The 8,467-nt window shown below is 45.8% G+C and overlaps 1 long non-coding RNA gene across 1 annotated transcript; it reads left to right on the top strand.

Annotated features, from left to right (window-relative positions):
* The first annotated feature begins 244 nt into the window (after positions 1–244).
* LOC138844235 (uncharacterized) lies at positions 245–8,408 on the top strand. Its single transcript, XR_011379797.1, has 3 exons — positions 245–2,105; positions 2,220–2,317; positions 3,557–8,408. It is a non-coding gene; the product is annotated as an uncharacterized lncRNA (long non-coding RNA).
* The last annotated feature ends 59 nt before the right edge of the window (positions 8,409–8,467 follow it).

Genomic DNA, 8,467 nt, shown 5'->3' with positions numbered 1-8,467 from the left:
AGAGAGGAACAGCGAGAGACAGAGTCAGAGAGGCATCTTCCATCTGCCGGTTCACTATACAAATGCCTGTAACAGTCAGGACTGGGCCAAGCTGAAGTCAAGAGCCTGAGACTCCATCTAGTCCCCAATGTGATGGCTGGAACCTCAGCAAATCGAGCCATAATCTGCTGCCTCCTAGGACGCGTTAGCAGGAAGCTGGATCCGAAGTGGAGTAGCTGGGACTGCAGCCAGCACTATGACACGGGATGCCGGCATTCCAAGCAACCACTTAATCTGCTGCATCACAATGCCTGCCCCTTGGATTGGTAGATTTCTGTATGTAAGCCATTCTAACCAGGGTCAGGTGAAATGTATTTATTTGAGAGGCAGCACTGGAGAGAGGGAGAGACAGAGAGAGAGGTCTTCCATCTGCTGGTTCACTCCCCAAGTGGCCAAAAGGGTTGGAGCTGGGCCAATCTGAAGCCAGGAGCCAAGAGCTTATTCTGGGTCTCCCACGTGGGTGTAGGGGCCCAAGCACTTAGGTTATCCTCCACTGCTTTCCCAGGCCATTAGCAGGGAGCTGGATCAGAAGAGCAGCAGCCAGGACATGAACCAGTGCCCATATAGGATGCCAGCGCCACAGGCAGAGGTTTAGCCCACCACAGCACAGCACGGGCCCCTCTCTTTTTTTTTTTCTTTTGCTCTCTCCCTCTCTCCTTTCGGTTTCCTCCCTTCCTTTCTCTCTTGATCTGTCTCTGCCTCTCTTTCTTATCTCTACATTTATGCTTAAGAAGTTTCTGTTGACCCAACTTCAAACTCATTTGTTTTTGCCACACTGTGTTGAATCTACTTATAACCCCAACAAGCACATTTTTCATTTGTTAGGGCACTTTTGGTCTCTAGCATTTTCTTTTGATTTTTTATCCTTGAGTTTCCATCTCTCTTCTTACGCTGCCCAACTGTTCTTGGATTTTGTCTATTTTTCCCATTAGAGCTCATAACATATTAATAGTTATTTAAAATTCTTTGATAATTCCAGCATTTGTGTCATATCTTAGTCTGGTTCTGATGCTTGCTCTGTCTCTTCAGACTGTTTTTTCTTGCCCTTGGTGAGCCTTGTAGTTTCTTGTTGAAAGTTGGACATGTTGCATTGGGTACTAGGAACTGAGTCTCTAGTGTAAGGATTATGTTAATCTGGTTAGGAGTCGGGCTGTGTTTAATATTTGCTATAGCTATAGGTGTCCAAGGATTCAAATTCCTCTAGTGTTCTTGGTTTTGTCTGCTATTTTCAACTTGATCTTTTCCTAAGCACCCCTCATCAGAGAATCTGGATCTTGCAGCTTTTGCAGCTGTAATCTACTGTTGTTACACTGGAACACTGTTGGAGGGGTGATATGGTGTGAGTGAGGCAGGAACATTCTATAACCTGCAATTACATCTCAGTGTTCTAGGCGGATGAACAGGAAAGAATGCCCTTCCTGCAGGTGGGTTAAATCTTTCGTAGCCTTTCTCTCTAGAGGCAGGTGTTGGTTACGGAGAACACTATAGGTGCCTTTCATTATCATAACTCTTCTACCCCTGTCACAGCCACGAGGGCCTCTGTCTTGCATCTTCAGCGTCAGAACTTGGCAGTCACTAGAGGAAGAGCCCACAAAAGTGTGAGTGGCCCCCTAAAACTGAAGTCCCCAAAAGTTCCTCAGTCAGTCCAACACATCCTCTAGGAATTCAACAAAATTACCATTGAAAACTTCTTTCTTTCTTTTTCTTTTTTACTTGACAGGTAGAGTTAGACAGTGAGAGAGAGACAAAGGTCTTCCTTCTGTTGGTTCACTCCCCAAATGGCCGCTACGGCCAGTGCACTGAGCCAATCCGAAGCCAGGAGCCAGGTGTTTTTTCCTGGTCTCCCACATGGGGTGCAGGGGTCCAAGCACTTGGGCCCTCCTCCACTGCCCTCTCGGGCCATAGCCGAGAGCTGGACTGGAAGAGGAGTAGCCGGGATTAGAACCCGGTGCCCATATGGGATGCTGGTGCCGCAGGCAGGCAGAGGATTAGCCAAGTGAGCCATGGCGCCGGCCCACCATTGAAAATTTCTCACCAATCTATGGCTCCCATGGCTTCTGCTGCAGGTAAGTAGATCTCGGATGTGTTCCAGTATCTCCAGATTTCACTGTACGCACTACAGTCTCAGTTCTCTGAGGGTCCACGTTGTTGATTTCCAGTTTTTTTTTCCTTGCTGTAAGGATGCAAATGACAGAATCCATGACATGGCCTTTACACGTGAAGTCTTCTAATCCTTCTTAACACTTTGATCAGCTCTGCCCCATGTTAAGGAACTTAGGTGAGTGCCATTAATGAAATCATTATATAGAAAGCCCGAGCTATACTGATTATAATGAAAAAATAATCTCCACTTCCATCGGCTCTTTAGATCTGCTTGTGGGCTAGTTCTATCCCTAGTTTTGGATGAAATCTTAGGCAAAATTAGTAACTTTCTGGCCAGTATTATGTCTAAAAAAATCAAACTGCAGAGATATAATTTACATACTATACTATTCACCCTTTTAAAGCATATAATTTGGCCGGTGCTGCGGCTCAATGGCTAATCCTCCGCCTGCGGTGCCGGCACACCAGGTTCTAGTCCCGGTCCGGGGGCCGGATTCTGTCCCGGTTGCCCCTCTTCCAGGCCAGCTCTCTGCTGTGGCCCGGGAGTGCAGTGGAGGATGGCCCAAGTCCTTGGGCCCTGCACCCGCATGGGAGACCAAGAGAAGCACCTGGCTCCTGGCTTCGGATCAGCACAATGCGCTGGCCGCAGCGCACCGGCTGTGACGGCCATTGGAGGGTGAACCAACGGCCAAGGAAGACCTTTCTCTCTGTCTGTCTCTCTCTCTCACTGTCCACTCTGCCTGTCAAAATAAATAAATAAATAAATAAAGCGTATAATTAAGTGGTTTTTAGTTTATTCACAAGGTTATCAACTACCACCTTAACTAGTTACAGAATATTTCCAGCAACCTAAAAAGAAAAGCATACCCATTAGCAGTAACTCCCAAGTCTCCCCTTCGTCCAGCTCATTGAAACACTAATCTACTTTCTCTCTCTACCTCATCTAGATATTTCATCTAAATGCAGTCACATAATATACGGCTTTTTGTGCCTGGCTTTTTGTCACCTGGCATTATGTTTTCAGGTTTTATCAGCACTTCATTCTTTCTACAGCTGAATAATATTCCACTGGATGGATAGACCACATTTTGTGTATCCATTCATTAGCTGATGGACATTTGGGTTATTTCCACTCTTGGCTATTATGAATAATGCTGCGATGAACACTCATGGGCAAGTTTTTGTGTGGCCATATGTTTTTAATTCTTTTGTGCATATATACTTAGGAGTGGAGTTGCTGGGTCATATAAAAACTATGCATTTTTGAGTAACTGTCACTATTAGATCTTTAAAGGTCCTTCAGGCACTTATAAAGGCATCAATAGTTTTGTTTTGGTGACTTAAAAAGTCAAGTCCAGAATAATAATTTTAACATCTATGCTCTTAGCTAATTGAGAGATCCTTCTCTCCACAGCTTGGGCTAGACCCGTGCCTGGAGTGTGGTGAAGGTTGTTACTGTCTTTTCTCATGGAGTTCCTCCTCACTCACGAGCCATGATCTCTGACTCATCCAACGTAAGATCTGGGGATAAAGATAGTTGGGGAAAAGAAGGCTCCACCTTGCATGGTTCTGTTGCCATCTACATTGGTGGTGATGATTCTTCTGCTCATGGGTTGCTTTTGAGAACGTGTTTGCCTATGCTCCTGCTTCGACCTGGGTAATGCCTCTGCTATGCCTAGCTCCTTACAACTCAACTCTCAATCCCTGGGCAGCCAGGCTACCACTGCGAAAGAGTTTGCTAACTGTTCCCCAATACTCAGTCTCTCTTTCTTCTTCAGAAATAGAAGCTATAAGTAGCGAAACACATGGTTACTTGGAATAATGAAATTCCCCAGCCTCTCTTGTAACTACACGTGACCTACATCCATGCTCTAACCTTGTGAGTGAAAGTCACATGCATGGTTTCTGGGAATCATCTTCAAATGCTGGGACTCTTCTTCCTTCCAACATAGAACTGATGGAAGAAGCTAGAATAGTCATGTTGGGCCCTTTGGTGCAAGCCTGTGTCTTAGTCCTTTTTCTGTTGCTGTAACTGAAAGAGAGTGAATAATTTATAAAGAATGAAGGTTTATTCAGCTCTTGGTTCTGGAGGTCCAAGGTCAAAGTGCTGCATATGATGAGGACACCTTGCTGGTGTGGACTCTGCAGAGTGGTAAGACAGCACAGAACATCATATGGTGAGTACAGCAAGTGTGCTAAGTTGAGTCTCTCTTCCTCCTTGTACAAAGCCACTAATGCCATCATGAGGTTCCTGCCCTCATCTAGTCCTAATTACCTCCACATGCTATTAACACATGAGTTTGGGGATTATGTTTCAACATGAGTCTTGCAGGGGACAAACCGCTAGACTATAGCATCATGTGTTGAGTAAGGCAGAGCAATAAGATGGAAGGATCAAGGATCTCTGATGAGTTGGAGACCATCATATCACCTCTTGCTTGTTTACATTTGCTTGACAGAAATAAACTTAAGTTATTGCCATTGCTGTTTTTTTTTCCCCTCGTTTGCAGCAAACCAAGTCCCAACTCCCACAATCCTGCTGACTCCCTCCTAAAGTCACATCACCTGTCCAAACAGTTCTCCACCTGGAGTGCCCCAAAAGACAGCATTAAGCAGCTCCCCTATGTGGGTCCGCCTGGCTCTTGGGAAAACTCGCATCCCTGCCCCTATCCATTAGTGGAGGTCTGATCCCTGTCCCTCTCCTGTGTGCTCTCAGTCCAGTGGCCTCCAGCGTCCTCATTTGGCTCTCAGGCGTGTTTCAGACTTCAGATTTGACTCCTGTCAAGCCTCTAAATGGTCCCCCTGACATCCCTCTCTTTTGAATTAGGAGGAGGGAAGAATACCCCTACTGGGGCTGGCACTGTGGCTTAGTGGGTAAAGCTGCCACCTGAAGTGCTGTCATCCCATATGGGCGCCATTTGAGTCCTGGCCGCTCCATTTCCGATCTAGTTCTCTGCTATGGCCTGGGAAAGCAGTTGAAGATGGTCCAAGTCCTTGGGTCCCTGTACTCATCAGAGAGACCTGGAAGAAGCTCCTGGCTCTTGGTTTCAGATGGGCCCAGCTCTGACCATTGCGGCAATTTGGGGAGTGAATCAGCAGATGGAAGATTGTCTCCCTCTCTCTCTCTCTCTCTCTGCCCCTGCCTCTCTGTAACTCTGCCTTTCAAATAAATAAACAGATTTTTTTTTTGACAGGCAGAGTGGACAGTGAGAGAGAGAGACAGACAGAGAGAAAGGTCTTCCTTGGCCGTTGGTTCACCCTCCAATGGCTGCTGCGGCCTGCGCACTGTGACCGGCGCACCGCACTGATCCGAAGCCAGGAGCCAGGTGCTTCTCTTGGTCTCCCATGTGGGTACAGGGCCCAAGGACTTGGGCCATCCTCCACTGCACTTCCACAGCAGAGAGCTGGCCTGGAAGAGGGGCAACCGGGACAGAATCTGGCGCCCCAACCGGGACTAGAACCTGGTGTGCCAGTGCCGCAGGTGGAGGATTAGCCTATTGAGCCGCGGCACTGGCCAATAAATAGATCTTTTTTTTTTTTTTTTAAAAAGCACCCCCTACTTCATTGTCCTTATAGGTGAGAAAAAGGGAAAATAGCACAGCAATCCTCCCACACTTGTGTGGCCCCCTCCCACACTGACTCTGGACTTGGCCATGTGACTTGTGTTAACCAATGGGACACGAGAAAATGTGACACGAGCGAGACCTCTCTAGTGCTTGTGTCCTTGTGGGACGTTCCCCTGCCTTTGGTAAATGTCCAGATTCCTGCTGAGGAGCCACGTGAAGAGAGCGATGAGAAATGCCATCAGCCACTGCAGACACCCAGAGGATGAGGCCTTCGTGCAGGGTGAACGCCGCCAACACGGCACGCGGCAGGACAACCACCTGCTCCAGCCCTGCACACGCTGCTGACCTGAGGAATCACCGCAGGTCCTCTCTCAAGCTGCTAAGGTTTGAGGCAGCAATAGAAACACTCCACAATCCGTGTCCACAGCTGTCTACTGGAAATGCCCAAAAGACTGGACAGGCATCCTCACCTACGCTTCCAGCCATTTATCATCAAACTCCACATAAATCCTGGATTTTAAAAAACGGCAACTATCAGCCCCTTACATGGATTTTAAACAAGTGGAAATAATTTAAAATATTGTTTTTATTTTTACAAAGTATGTTGAAAGCCTATTCATTATATAACCTAAATTGTTGGGCTCCAGATGTGGAGTCTTTACCTGATGAGTGAAACTCCACGCCTGGGAAGCCCCGCTGTGCAGCCCTTCCCTGCCCCCCACAGCTGGCTGCACGTCTGCTATAGGGCCAAGACATCAGAGGAAGGGAAAAGAAGCTCCTGCCTGGGTGTTAGGTGGTGAGAGAGAGGCTGTAAGACAGTGGAGGCCCATCTCCTCTATATACTTAGGACCACAGAGGGGGTCCTACGGGTATAATGTTGGGTGGAAAAGCAAAATGTACATTTCTATCTTTCAAAGGGGAGGAAGATACATGTATATATTTAGAAAACAATAAAAATACAAAAATTAAATGGTTATTGAATAGTGTAGAGAGGACAGGCACAGAAGTCAGACGTCTCAAAATATATACCTTGTATTATAAGTTTGACTTTGAAACTCATAAATATTTTACTTTAATATAACCAAATTTTAATAAAAAATAAATTCCTAAAACCCAAAACCAAATGAAACAAATGAACCCAATTTTGTGTATTATTGGTGATAACCTCACAAAGAACAATTCTAAATTACTGTATAACCAGCAATTTGACTGCTTATCCCTAGTGTGTTACACTGTATAAACAGAAAGAACTGTAAAGCCACAAGCATGTTAAACTCTCAGTAACCATACGTTGGTGGTAATGTTGGCTGTTCTGAGACTGTTGTGCATACATTCTTGCATAGCAAGTGAGTAATTATGTTGGAATTGTTAAGAATAGGGAACTGGGAGCTTTGGCGTGGAACAAAAGGGAACTTTTGATTGAATTTGGTAGGTTCAATACAGTTAACAAACCTTGTAGGGGCCACTGTTGTGGCATAGTGGGTAAAGCCATCACCTGCAATGCCACATCCCATATAAGCACCATTGGAGTCCTGGCTGCTTCGCTTTCAATCCAGCTCTCTGTAATGTGCTTGGAAAAGCAGCCAAGACAGCCCAAGTACTCGGGCCTCTGCACCCATGTGGGAGACTGGGAAGAGGTTGCTGGCTCCTGGCTTTAGTCTGGTTCAGCCCTAGCTGTCATTTGGGGAGTGAACTCGTGGATGATAGATCTCTCTCTCTCTCCCTTCAAATAAATGAAAAAAATTTTTTCAATAAATAAATGCAAAATAAAACCTTGCATTTCTGAACTGGAATGGGACATATCAGTATGAACTCCTATAGCTAGCTCGCTCTATCTATCTATCTATCCATCTGTTCATCTAATCTTAGCTGGTTTGTGCTGCTGCGACTAGGTAATTTATAAAGAACAGAAGTTTATTTCTCACAGTTCTAGAGGGTGGGGTGTCCAAGATCAAGGCAGCAACATTTGGTTTGATGAGGCCCTTGTTACTCTGTTCTTACAGGTGGGAGGCAAAGCCCACCAACTGCTGTGGGAAGCCTCTTTCTAAAGGGCCTTGTTCCTATTCACGAAGTAGCCTTTATAGCATACTCCCTTATTAAAGGCTTTACCTCAATACTATCACACTGGCAACAAGTGAATTTTGGAGGGGACACACTGAAACAGCTATCTATCTATCTATCTATCAACAAGATATCAATCATCTATCTTAAATTTAGCCATCAAAAAGGCCTAGAAAACAATGACTTACTCAGCAGTACTGAGCATCTCTAACATATGGATTGTGGTCTTGAAAATGAAATATTTTCCACAAAAAGGAAAACTCAGTTAATTGGAGAAATGGTTGAATCCAGGCCTTGGGCAGGAAATAAACAGGAGAATGGAACATCATGTCATATTTGAAAGCAAGGACATTTTCTGGGCTTCTGAGTTTGTAACAGGAGCTCATCTGAGTGGCTTCTCCTGGTTAAGGTGAGGCAATGTGAATATCAAAAGCCCAACCCCGGGATGCATAGAGTAAGCTTACTCCATGGGTTCTACAATGACACCAAACTCATTGGATAATATGGAATGATGCTAGGAAAGAACTCAGCATGCTGGTAACTGGTGAGTAAAGGAAATGAATCAAATGTGAGGGGGCCGGCACTGTGGTGCAGCAGGTTAAAGCCCTGGCCTGAAGCACCAGCATCCTATATGGGCACTGGTTCCAGTCCCGGCGACTCCTCTTCTGATCCAGCTATGGCCTGGGAAAGCAGTAGAA

Source organism: Oryctolagus cuniculus, chromosome 11 (genome assembly GCF_964237555.1).
Source record: "Oryctolagus cuniculus chromosome 11, mOryCun1.1, whole genome shotgun sequence".
In the NCBI taxonomy this organism is placed as follows: domain Eukaryota; kingdom Metazoa; phylum Chordata; class Mammalia; order Lagomorpha; family Leporidae; genus Oryctolagus; species Oryctolagus cuniculus.
This window is presented reverse-complemented; position numbering and strand designations above follow the sequence as displayed.